General features: G+C 43.7%; 1 non-coding gene across 1 annotated transcript; it reads left to right on the top strand.

The window, feature by feature from the left end:
• The first annotated feature begins 281 nt into the window (after positions 1–281).
• LOC116534670 lies at positions 282–386 on the top strand. The gene has a single exon (XR_004261818.1). It is a non-coding gene; the product is annotated as a U6 spliceosomal RNA (small nuclear RNA).
• Positions 387–13,642: the final 13,256 nt, after the last annotated feature.

Here is a 13,642-nt window from a genome sequence, read left to right as displayed (position 1 = left end):
GTGAGACCAAGCACAGTCCCTACAGAGGCCAGATACATGGGAAGGGACTTAGCACACCCTTGCTCTACAGCCGAACCTGGGCTCAGCTGCTGACCACTTGAAAGCTGGAGGCAAGAGTTTGTGGGAAGAAAAGCTGGTTTATTTGGAGAGCAAGCAAAGCAAGAAGATGGTGGACAACTGTCCCAAAGCACCATCTTAAGTCAGAACAAGTTTTAGGCTCTTTTTATGTTAAGAGCAAGGGTGAGCGGGGAGCGGGGGCTAGGATCAAGATGTAACTGGCAGTGCTTGCTTCGGCAGCACATTTACTAAAATTGGAATGGTACAGAGAAGAATAGCAGGCCCTGGGCAAAGATGCCATGCAAGTTCCTGAAGCGGTCCACATTTTAAAAAATAATTTAAATTTTAAAAAGAGGTAGCCAACCACCGCAGACACCTGGGCACTAGTGAGGGTCCAAGGAGGTTAGGAACAAGAAGTTCAAGGACAAGGACAAAGAATGTCCTTGGTCAGGTCACAATGCTCATATAAATCTCTCAACAAAACAGTTAGTTGTTTCCATACTTCTTCCTTGATCCCAGAGTTAGTTTTTTAAACTACACGATTGCTGCATGTGCCTTATTATCCCAGCGTTCTAAAATGATTCCAGGCTACGTGCAGGAATGAGTAAAGGTCCCTTAAAAGAAAACGGAGTTAGTTATGTTGTTCTTTTGCTGTTTCTCTGTTAGAGTCCCAAGATGCCTTCCTAAAGAGATGTACCTCCTGGAACTCACACCTTCATCTAATCTCTGCTCCTTGAATCTCAACAGGCCTGTGACTCTGCATGGCTTCTGAAGCTGTCATAAGAAGTCTTGTGGCTTCCACTGGGAGATCTTGGAAAGTTTGCACAGGTCTATAAGTGCTTTGCACTTGGGTAGCCTAGGTTAACCCATGGAGGGGGCCACATGAAAAGAGAGTGATGCCCAGCTAACCCAGTAGCTCTGCTAACCCATGTAGCTCTGCTACCTCCACTGAGACACCAGACACATCAGAGAAAAAAGTTAAACCTTTAGATGACCCCAGCTCTAATCAATATCTAACTGCAAAACTGTATGAGAGATTCACAGTAGCAAAGACATGGAATCCACCCAAATACCCATCAATAATAGACTGGATAAAGAAAATGTGGTACATATACACCACAGAATACTATGCAGCCATAAAAAGGAATGAGATCATGCCCTTTGTAGGGATATGAATGGAGCTGGAGGCCATCATCCTCAGCAAACTAACACAGAAACAGAAAACCAAATGCCACATCTTCTTACTTACAAGTGAGAGCTGCACGATAGGAACACATGGACACATGAGGGGAGCAGCACACACAGGGGCCCATATGAGAGTGGGGGCAGGGGGAGCATCAGGAAGAATAGCTAATGCATGTGGGGCTTAATACCTAGGGGATCTGTGCAGCATACCACCATGGCACACATTTAGCTACGTAACAAACCTGTACATCCTGCATATATACCCTTGAACTTAAAAGTTGAAGATTTTTTTAAAAAACTGTTTGAAAGACCCCAAGTGAAAACCACCCAGCTGAGACCAGCCCACCCATAGAGCCAAATAAATAGTCTCTTTAAACTACTGTGTTTTGTGCTGGTTTAGTACAGAAGTAGAGGAACAGACTTGGTGCCTGGAAATCGATGCTTCCAAAAAAAAAAAAAAGAAAGAAAGAAAGAAAAAGAAAATATTAAAACAAGGCTCAAAATATAAAAATGTGTCAGTGGATCAATAGGGTTGGCCATTTCACATCCTGAGTAATGAATGCTGCCCAGACAGGCTTAAAGGCACAGAGCCTGCTGGATGGAATTTGGCTCTTGTCCACCTGTTGAATTCCTACAGTCTTTCATTTGAGTCACGTGTTTTCCTGACTGACACTGATAGCTCAGTGTGTCCTTCTGGGCACAGTGCTATAAAATTGTAGCCGAGTTGATTAATAAGGTGTCTCTATTCCCCTCTTTCGTTCACTGCCATTTACAAGGAAACAGCGTAAGTGAGTGGCAGTATATAGCTCTGTCAGGGTCCTGCCTTCACAGAAATAAAGAAAAATGTGAAACTGTCAAATCTCAAGTGTTCTATATCCAAAGGAACATTACTGCATTCTCTCCGGCATCCCTCAACATCCCATAATGCTTCCATTAGTGAAAAAAAACAACAGTGTGATGTGCAGATGCTTCTTCTGAGTTTATTTTTATTTGGTTTGGTAATAACCAGGGTGATTTCTGAATTCCAATAAGACAGAGACCCACAGTATTCCTGTGTTCCCATTCGGGCAGAAATACTGTTTATTCATCATGTTGGCCACACTAAAATGCCCAGAAAGTTTCACCTTGGTCTATGAAACAATTCTAGTACCACTGGCACAGATTAGTGTTATCTAATCTACCTAGTAACCAGATTCATTGATTTCTTCATTCAAAAATCTGCTATTGAATGCCCACTATGAGTCAAGCACTGTGATTGACTCACTTTTTTCTATTGTGGCAGGTGACTGTGGTCTGTAAACTAAAAATGAACTCCTAAGCCCTACCTCTCCACTGCTGCCCCAACTGACTGAACAAACTCTCTTGGCCAAGGGTACCCCAGAAAAATACCTTAAAACTGAGTTTCCAGCCATGATAGGATGTGAGGTCAGACATGCCTCATAATACATGCCCTTTCACAGTTCAGACACAACTGACTAGCACTGATGTGAAAATAGAGACCATGAAGGCTGGGTGTGGTGGCTCACACCTGCAATCCCAGCATTTTGGGGGGCCGAGGCAGGCAGATCACTTGAAGTCAGGAGTTCGAGACCACCCTGACCAACATGGAGAAACCCCGTCTCTATCAAAAATACAAAATTAGCTGGGCATGATGGCCTATGCCTGTAATCTCAGCTACTCGGGAGGCTGAGGCAGGAGAATCGCTTTAACCCGGGAGGCAGAGGTTGTGATGAGTCAAGATCACATCATTGCACTCCAGCCTGGGCAGCAAGAGTAAAACTCCGTCTCAAAAAAAAAAAAAACAGAGACCACAAGACTGACAGAACAGACTCTTTGTGGCAATAAGATACCTAATTATAAACAGGATCTAGGACCATGTCAGGTGAGGGTTAAGTCAGACGCTCCTTCACGTAAAGAATGAACTACATTCTAACTGTCACAAGGGTTTTATTTTTCTCTAGCAGCTAAACAAACACTGACCTTGGGATAAGCATTAGTAACATAATTAGCTCACCACCACACACTAAGTGACCCTCCTGTTCCAGCAGTCACAACTACAACTTCGATTGGACAAGGGACTGCTTTCTGTATCTTTCTCCTGATACGAAGACCACTAGCCACGGACTGGTCCCAGCCAGTTTATAGAGGCCGCACACTTGAGTAGCTCCATATCCCAAAAAGACGTTTTGACATTTAGACACTAACTGTAATACATTTAAGTGTTAAGCCTCCACCATAACGTGAACATGGGTCCCAAGTGACATGAGTATTTGTTCAATATGCATATATCAGGACCACCTTCATGAATATTCATAGCTCTCCCTTAACCTGTTGAATATGTGTGTTTAGACAACCCGCTCGGCATAAACTCCTGCCCCAGCTCCTCCTCCTTTGAGGTGCCTGTCTTTGGTCTAGGCAGAAGCTACGCTTCCCAGCCTATGGGATGACCATCTTGCAGGATATAACCCTTTATAAGAAATAAAGTCTTCTCTAAGTTTATAAATTGAAGATTTTCTTTTTTCCCTTGGGACGGAGTTTCGCTCTTGTTACCCAGGCTGGAGTGCAATGGCGCGATCTCGGCTCACCGCAACCTCCGCCTCCTGGGTTCAGGCAATTCTCCTGCCTCAGCCTCCTGAGTAGCTGGGATTACAGGCACGCGCCACCATGCCCAGCTAATTTTTTGTATTTTTAGTAGAGGCGGGGTTTCACCATGTTGACCAGGATGGTCTCGATCTCTTGACCTCGTGATCTACCCACCTCAGCCTCCCAAAGTGCTGGGATTACAGGCTTGAGCCACCGTGCCCGGCCAAGGATTTTTTTTTAAAGTTAATAGGTCTTAGCCTACAGAGCTTTATTTACTTTGGAGTTCTGGCAGAGGTAGCTCTGAGCCCAGGTTTGGACACATGATAATCTGTGTGTTTCTATTGCCCAGTTTTCCAGAATGATGTTGGTGCTTTAAAAAAGAAAAAAAAAAAAAAAAAAAAAAAAAAAAACTTGGTTATCCTGTTCTTTTCTTCAATTCCAAGACATATTGTTTATTCTTCTAATAAACTCTTTTTCTTAGTTGAAATTAGCTGGAGTCGATTTTTGTGGCTTACAGCTAAGCAACACCACCTGATACAGTTCTACTTACAGCTGAGATGGCAAGATTTTGTTTATTTGTTTGTTCATTTGTTTGTTTCGAGATGGAGTTTCACTCTTGTTGCCCACGCTGGAGTGCAATGGCACGATCTCAGCTCACCAAAACCTCACCTCCCCGGTTCAAGTGATTTTCCTGCCTCCTCAGCCTCCCAAGTAGCTGGAATTACAGGCATGCACCACCACGCTCAGCTAATTTTGTATTTTTAGTAGAGGTGGGATTTCTCCATGTTGGTCAGGCTGGTCTTGAACTCCTGACATCAGGTGATCTGCCTGCCTCGGCCTCCTAAAGTGCTGGGATTACAGGCATGAGCCACCGCACCCAGCCAATGAGTTTTGTTTTGTCCTAAACTTCATCCAGTTTCAAATAAAATAGAAAGCTCTAGGTGTGTCTGTTTTAACCCGCTTCCATGTTGGTGCCACTTCTATGCAATGGAAGGAATCCGTTTCGACCATGAAACCTTAAGTCTTGAGTAGCTGTTCTCTGCTAGGCCACATGGGAAAGTCCAAGTGGAAAAACACAATGCATGTGCACATCTAGTCTGCCCTGATAGACTGTAAACTCCTTGCTGTGAGAGACTATGGCTGGTTCAATTTTGTATCCTTAAAAATGGTGATTCCTAAGCATTGATGCTTTAGAGGTAGTAGATGTGGTTTCTGAGACACATCAGAATATAGACAGTCATTAGATAGATGGAAGTCTTGAAAACAGATGACAGTATCTTGGGAAATTGGAAGGGATTTGTATTAGTTTGTTCTCACGTTGTTATAAAGAAATATCTGAGATTGGGTGATTTATAAAGAAAAGAGGTTTAATTGGCTCACAGTCTGCAGGCTGTACAGAACGCATGATGCTGTAATCTGCTCATCTTCTGGGGAGGGCTCAGGAAACTTATAATCATGGCGGAAGACGAAGTGGGGAGCCAGCATTACACATGGCTGGGAGCCGGAGGAAGAGAGTGGGGGAGGTACTACACACTTTCAAACAACCCTATCTCATGAGAACTCACCATCGCAATGACAGCATCAAGGGGGAATGGTGTTAAACCGTGGAAACTGCCCCCATGATCCACTTACCTCCCAGCAGGCCCTGGGGGGATTACAATTACACATGAGATTTGGGCGGGGACACAGATTCAAAGCACATCAGGATTTAAGAACTAAACCGGGGGTAATATCAATATTTAAGATGAAGAAAGAGGCAGAAAGAAAAGCCAAAAGCAGAAGCAGAGAAAGGAATCAGAGAGGTAAGAGTCAAGCACGTTGGCACAGATGTCAGTGGAGACCCAGGTTTTGAGAACAAGGTCATGGTCAACAGCACCACATGCCCCGAGAGTCCAAGCCAACTGTGCACTAGGCAGAGTTAACAAAAAAACCTCTGATGATTCCATTCCCAGCAGAGCGACGGGAACAAAAGCCAGCTTGCCCTGGTGGACACGCAGAATCGGGTCATGACAATGACCCCTTATTGTGGTCCTTAAAAGGAAGAGGAGGGGGCAATATTGTGTGTGGCAAAAATGAAATGGGGCAGAGCTCTGGCTGTTCTTTGTAAAGGCTCAAATAATTAAATGAATTAGTGAATTATTGTTTTTCAAAAGAAATGCCCTCATGAATGGTGAATGCCCTAAATACCGCTAAACCCCAAATTCCATTTTAAAATTATAAAAATAATTGGCACTTGGATAGGACTTTGTAGTTGACAATGCATGGGTTACTACTCTTTGTCTCTGGTGTTTAAGCAAAAGTGATTTACTCAAAACCTCAAACCAAGAATAGTCTTATACGGAATCTCTAACAAACAAAGGCTCTAAAACCCTCCCTTTGATGAGGAACTGAGAGCACTTGAAAAGAATACTGTGATAATCCTCCCACTCTCTGCCTCAAAAAAAAAAAAAAAAAAAAAAAAAGCAACAAGCACTGATGCAAATAGCAAGTGCTTTGATCTGAAAATCACACAATGCCAGCATCAAAAGTGCCCACATGAAGGTTTTCTCTAATGGAGACAAAGACAAAAAAAAAACAAAAAAACCCACTTCCTAACATGTTCAATAGGGCTTAGAGAGTAAAACCAATTTCATTTTCATGCTATCTGGATGCCAAAAGTTTTACCCTTATAATAATGCATGTTTCTCGTTATTGTATTCTATTTTTTAAGTGCCTCTTAACATTACATGGTGAGATCACACATCTTTAAGTAAACATCATAAGGCAACTCAGTGACTGTATTCTACATTCCATTCTCTCCACCAAGTAGCCAGTCAATTTCTTCAGAGACGAGACCTTGTCTACCGAGGTCATATTGTATTCCCATGTCACAGCACTGTCCCTGACATGTCATAATTTTGTTCAATTAATGAATGCCTTAGCTAAGCCCTCATCATCTTTTGCCTGAGTAATGATGTCCTCCAATGAATGCCTCTGCTTCCATTCTCCCTCCTGGTATCAGTTATTTATGGCCCAGTAGCAAATCATCACAAAGTACAATGCCTCAAAACAATAGTAAGCCTTTCTTTGGCCCTTGAATGTGCTATTTGGGCAAGGCTGAGCAGGGTCAGCCCCTCTCTGTCCCATGTGGAATTCACTGAGAAGGAAGGATCCACTTTCAAGATGGTGCTGTTCCAAGGCTGGTAGTTGATGCCACCTGTCAGCTGCGAGCTCAGCCGTGGCTTTCAGCTGGGGTCCAGAATTTTGTTCCTCATGGATCTTTGCACAAATGCTTGGGCACTCTCATGCATGCTGGTGAGTTCCAAGAATAAACATACCAAGAAGCTGAGATGGAAGCTGTGGTGGGTTCTGTAATCTGGCTTGGAAGTCTCACAGTATCATAAGCCTGCTCAGGTCTCTTCAATGGAAGGACTACCCAAGTCATATTGTAAGAAGAACATGTTTTAGGTGTCTGATACGGTTGCAGCCATGTGTACAATCTCCCACATTCCTGCTAACCATCTCTCTCAATGCTTCTACATGATTTTTGGGGTTTTTTTGAAACAGAGTCTAGCTCTGTCACCAGGCTGGAGTGCAATGGCAAGATCTCAGCTCACTGCAACCTCCCCCTCCTGGGTTCATGCAATTCTCCTGCCTTAGCCCCCTGAGTAGCTGAGATTATAGGCACGCACCGCGACGCCCAGCTAATTTTTGTATTTTTAGTAGAGACGGGGTTTCGCCATGTTGGCCAGGATGGACTCTATCTCCTGACCTCGTGATCTGCCTACTTCAGCCTCCCAAAGTGCCAGGATTACAGGCGTCAGGCCCTGTGTCCGGCCTTCTACATGATTTTTTTTTTTTTTAAACACAAAACTGACCGTGGTTAACTCTCAGCTTAACAACGTCCACTGTTCCCTTTACTAAGAACAAATTCCATGCCAAGCACAGCAGCTCATGCCTGCAATCCCAGCACTTTGGGAGGCTGACCCAGGAGTTCAAGACCAGCCTGGACAACATGATGAGACTTCATCTCTACAAAAAAATTTAAAAATTAGCCAGACATGGTGGTGTACACCTATAGTCCCAGAAACTTGGGAGGCCGAAGTGGGAGGATCATTTGATCCCAGGAGATGGAGGCTGCAGTGAGCTATGGTCCCCACTGAACTCCAGCCTGGGTGACACAGTGAGACCCCATCTCAAATAAATAAATAAATAACAACAACCAGTTTTATTCTCCTAATGAAGAGCACAGAAAGCATGGAGGACACACAAACCTTCCATGATTGGTGCCTGCAGCTCCCCGAGTTTCGCCTCCCACGTGGCTCCCCGAGGCCACATCAGCTACACACTTTCCTCACTTATTCTTCCTGCTACCTCCAACAGGTCATTTTACCTGTCTCACCAGGTGCACGCTCACCTGGAAAAGATGAGTGATCATCCTCATCCTCACTGTCCTTTCTCTATTGTCCTGTGAGGGTCATCCAGAGAAGGCTTCCATTGGACTGCGTATGCTCCATTTTAAGTAATCATTTCTTTTTCTTTCTTTTTTTTTGAGGTGGAGTCTTGCTCTGTCGCCCAGGCTGGTGGGCAGTGGTGTGATTTCAGCAAACTGCAAACTTTGCTTCCTGAAGGCAAGTGATTCTCCTGCCTCAGCCTCCCAGGTAGCTGGGATTACAGGCGTGCACCACCATGCCTGGCTAATTTTTGTATTTTTAAAGGAGATGGGGTTTTCCCATGTTGGCCAGGCTGGTCTCCAACTCCTGACCTAAAATGATCTGCCCACCTTGGCCTCCCGAAGTGCTGGGATTACAGGCATGAGCTACTGCACCCAGCCAGTAACCATTTATTTTTCAGTCTGCCTTTGAAAATGATCTTGTGGAGTGAACAAACCTTGTTTTATTCATGTATATATCCCAGGACCTCACCACAATAATTATGATCACGGTATTAAAGGATAAAACGGAAACACAGAATGTAAGTAACTTGCTCGCTATCCCTATAAATGACAGCGCTAAGATTTGAATCGAAGTCTTTCCGATTCTAAAGCCCTCCCTTCCCGCAGAAAGGGACCTATGTGGTCTTGCATGTATTGTTAAGGTAATAAAGAGGCATCGTGGTGTTTTCAGCTCTTAAAACTAACAAAAAAATGTAAAATGTAAAAGACAAATTTTAAACCAGCATAAAAATAGGCAATAAGCAAAAAAATTAAGGGCCACACAAGGCTTATGTCAAAACCTTTATGGTTGTTTTGTTTGAGACAGGGTCTTATTCTGTCACCCAGGCTGGAGTGCAGTGGTGTGATCATAGCTCACTGAAGCTTCAACCTCCTGGACTCAAGTGATTTTCCCACTTCAGACTCTGAGTAGCTGAGTCTACAGACATGTGCCACCATGTCCAGCTAATTTTTAAAAAATTTTTTAGAGGTGTGTGTGTGGGGAGGTGTCTCACTATATTGCCCAGGCTGGTCTCGAACTCCTGGACTCAAGCGATCCTCCAGCCTCAATCTTCCAAAGTGCTGGGATTACAGGCATGAGCCACTGCACCTGACCCATAATCCTTTTTTGAAAGTCTAGAAGTAATGTCTAAGAATTAGTGCTTCTCATAGCCATCTTCCCCCCAAAACCACGACAGAATTAAAGATTTCCAGTGGACAAAATCCTAAAATAGCTCATGAATATCTCAATTTCTAGAGAAGCTGGCAGAAAGTATGTGTGGGCAGTTGGGGCAAAAACATGTAGAAAATGCTTCAGTGACTGAAGCCCTTCCCCCACAATCTCTGCGTGTCTCACCTCTGCTTTTCCCTAGTGGAGAGGAAAGCCAGAGAGGGAATAGAGAATGATTATAATTGCGCAGAGCTAATTACCTTCAGCAATAACAGGGAGTTTGCAATGCAGTCACGAAAATAAATAAGATGTCCTGAGGGAAGCAGAGGCGTGGAAGGGAAAGAAACACAGAGAGACCCAGTTCTGTCCCCTCCTCCCACAGGTCAAAACATTGCACCCAGAATCCCAGGGTTTTGCCTTCTGTGTCTTGTACAGACAGGCAGTGGTGCAAAAACAGCCCCTGTGGTGAGATGGGGGAAGTCGAGGAAGAGGTTCACTGGGATCCAACATTGGTTCAAAGGGACATTTCTGACCCTGCCTGGAATTGGGGAAATGGCTCAAGTGGTCGGAGAGTGACCTTGGTGAGAACCCTAGGATAAGACTTCTTAACAAACTAGAGAAAGAGAGAGCAGAAAACACCCACTCACCATAATATTCCACATCCCCAGCCTGCTTACCTGCGTGAGCTCTCTCTCCCTCTCTCCCTTTCCCTCCCCCTCTCTCTTTTTCTCTTTCTCCCTCTTCTCTCTCTCCCTGTCTTTTTCTCTTTCTCTTCCTCCCTCGCCCTCCCTCTCTCTTCCTCTCTATTTCTGCCTCTCTCTATTCCTTTCCCTCTTTCCTCCTTCTCTTCCTCTCTCCCTCTGCCTCTTTCACTTCCCCTCTGTCTCTCTCTCATCTGTCTCTGTTTTGCCTCCCTCTCCCTCTTTCTGTTCCTGTTTCTCTCTCATCTCTACCCTTCTCTCATCTCCCTCTCCCTTTTTCCTCCTCTCTCCCTCTTTCTCCTTCTCTCTGTCTCTCTCTTATCTCTCCCTCTTTCTTCCTCTTATCTCTCCTCTCTCTCCCTGCCTCCCTCCTTCTCCCCTTCCTTTCCTCTGTTTCCCACCCTTTCCTTGACCTCACACTCTGCAATCTCAGGCCCGGAGAAGACAAAAAGATACAAGGTCAAGGAGATTGACTCAGACTCTACTAGAATAATAGCTGTAACCATGTTTAACATGAGCAAATAGGGAGTAAGTCGTCTTAGCACTAGCACTTGTGCGAAATAACTAGTGCAGAATATGTATCAAAGGAAGAAAAACAGCATGCAAAATACAGGCAAGACTCTTTACACCGGGCGCAATGACTCACGCCTGTAATTCCAGCACTCTGGGCGGTCAAGGCGGGAGGATCCCTTGAGACCAGGAGTTCCGTACCAGCCTGGGCAACATAAGGAAACCGTCATTTCTACAAAAAAATAGAAAAAAAATTAGCGAGGTATGGTGGTGCATGCTTGAAGTCCCAGCTACTCAGGAGGCTAGGGTAGGAGGATTGATTGAGCCTGGGAGGTCAAGGCTGCAGTGAGCCATGACTGTGCCACTACATTCCAACTAAGGTGACAAAGCAACACCTTGTCTCCAAAAAAACCACTTTCTTCAGGTCTCCTGCTTTAGGATGGGATAGATATCCTGGGAAACGTTTCACTATGAAGCAAGTAGATGCTGGGTATCCCACAGCAAATACAGCTCTGAATACACAGAAAATTTCACAAGAAATTAAAGAAGGTTTCCAGGGATCACAATGAAATAGGAGCTGATGCCAGAATGGTGAGTACAACCATGAGCCAAAGCTGCCCTGGGGTGCATGCTGGTGTCAGTAGCCTGGACTTGGGTTTTGATGGCTTAGACAGGAACAGGAGACCAAGTTTTCCATACGTTTGCAGTAAAGCATTGGAATTGAGACTCCTCACATCAGTGACGACCCCAAAAGAGCTTTGCCCATAATTTGAAGCTGAGCTAAGAAAAAAAAAAATCTTTCCCCAGGCAAAGAAACCTAAAACAAATGCACACGTTTGTCTTGGCCAAGACAGCGAGTAGAGGAGGTCTCCTCTGAGAATGTGCAATCAAGCCCTGTCCTTATGTGAGTATGAGGTTGAATTTAGTCTCTGATTGGTCCAGGAAAGCCCAAGGTAAGTGACTAGATTGAAGAGGCACCATGCTGATAGCAGTCCAGGCGCCTAAGAGAAACCAACACGAATCCTATTCAAGAGGAAATCATTCCTATCCCAGGCTCTTCAGGAATCTCAAATATAAAAGGCAGTCACATATGAGCTCACAGTTAAAAATCGTAACAGAAACAAGGACAAAAGTCAATAAGAGACAAAAGTCAATAATACCTTCCTCAAGAGTCAATAAGATTAATACACAATAAAGGCTCAAGAACTTTTAGAGTTAGAATTATCAGATACAGATTGGAAAATAATACATTTAAAATATTTAGGTCGGGTGTGGTGGCTCATGCTTGTAATCCCAGCACTGTGGGAGGCCGAGGGGGGCAGGTTGCTTGAACCCAGGAGTTTGAGACCAGCCTGTGCAACATGACAAAGCTTCATCTATACCCAAAAAAACCCCCAAAAAAACAAAAAAAAAATTTGCCAGGCTTGGTGGTGGGCACCAGTAGTCCCAGCTACTCGGGTAGAGGATAGCTTGGACCCCGGAGGTCAAGGCTACAGTGAGTTATGATTGTACCCTGCACTCCAGACGTGACAACAGAGACGGAGCCTGTCTCGAAACAAAACAAATACATCAATATAAATAAATAAATAAAACATTTAAAGAAATAAAATGTATAATAAAAAATGAGTGCAAATCAAGAGGCTCCCAGAATAAGCACTGTGGTATCTGTGGAATAGTGGTTAGCATAGCTTCCTCTCAAAATAACCATATAACTTAAAAAAAATAGAACTTATAAACATGAAATACAAAAGTATTAAAATTCAGAATTCAGTGTGGTTTAATGAGCTGAATGAACACAACTGAAAAGAGAATTGACCAGGTATGATGACTCCTGCCTGTAATTCCAGCACTTTGGGAAGCGGATTACTTGAGCTCAGGAGCTGAAGACCAACTTGGGCAATATGGCAAAACCCCTTCTCTAAGAAAAATACAAAAAATTAACCAGGCGTGATGGTGCACACCTGCAGTCCCAGCTACTTGGGAGGCTAAAGTAAAAGGATTACTTGACCCAGGGAGGTTGAGGCTGCGATCACACCACTGTGAGCTGAGATCACACCACTGCACTCCAGCCTGGGTGACAAAAAAAAAGAGAATTAATGAACTGAAAGAGATTACCCAGAATGTAGCACAAAGAGATGAGAAAAGAATAATTGGGTCTAATATACACCTAATCAAATTTCCAAAAGAAGAAAGTGTACAGAACACAGAAGAGAAAATATTAAGAGAAGTGGTGACTGAGAATTTTCAAAAAATAGTGGAAAATGTGAATCTTCAGTTTTAGATACCACAACAAATCTAAAGTAGGAACCATAAAAAGACCATTGTATTAGTGTGTTCTCACATTTCTACAAAGAACTACCTGAGACTAGATAATTTATGAAGAAAAGACGTTTAATTGGCTCATGATTCCACAGACTGTACAGGATGCATGACTGGTAGGCCTCAGGAAACTTACAATCATGGCAGAAGGTGAAAGAGAAGCAGGCACGTCTTCACATGGCCAGAGAAGCAGGAGGAGAGAGAGAAGGGGCAGGTGCTACACACCAGATCTCGTGAGAACTCACTCACCATCATGGGAACAGTAAGGTGGAAATCTGTCTCTGTGATCCAATCTCCTCCCATCAGGCCCCTCCTCCAACATTGGAAATTATAATTCAGCATGAGATATTTGGCCAGGGGCAAAAATCCAAACCACATCTGCCATCCAAGATACATCATAGTAAAACCACAGAACACCAAAGGAAAAGGAAAAAAAAAAAATCTCAAAGAATAGAGTGAACACTTCCAAAACAATAGAGAGGATAATGAAACTTACAAAAACAATCAATCCAAAAGAAAACAGAAAAAGAAAATCGACAAAGCACAGAAAAGGCAGTTCGAGCAGAAACAGAAAAACTATAATACCAGAAAGAAGATTAAATATATCAGTAAATGTGATGGAGTGACTTATACCTACCAGTTAATAGACAAAAAAAGTCAGATGGAGTTTAAAAATACACACACACAAACACACACACACACACA

The sequence above is a fragment of the Sapajus apella genome, unplaced genomic scaffold (assembly GCF_009761245.1).
Source record: "Sapajus apella isolate SASKATOON/1434 unplaced genomic scaffold, GSC_monkey_1.0 scaffold88, whole genome shotgun sequence".
Lineage (NCBI taxonomy): Eukaryota > Metazoa > Chordata > Mammalia > Primates > Cebidae > Sapajus > Sapajus apella.
This window is presented reverse-complemented; position numbering and strand designations above follow the sequence as displayed.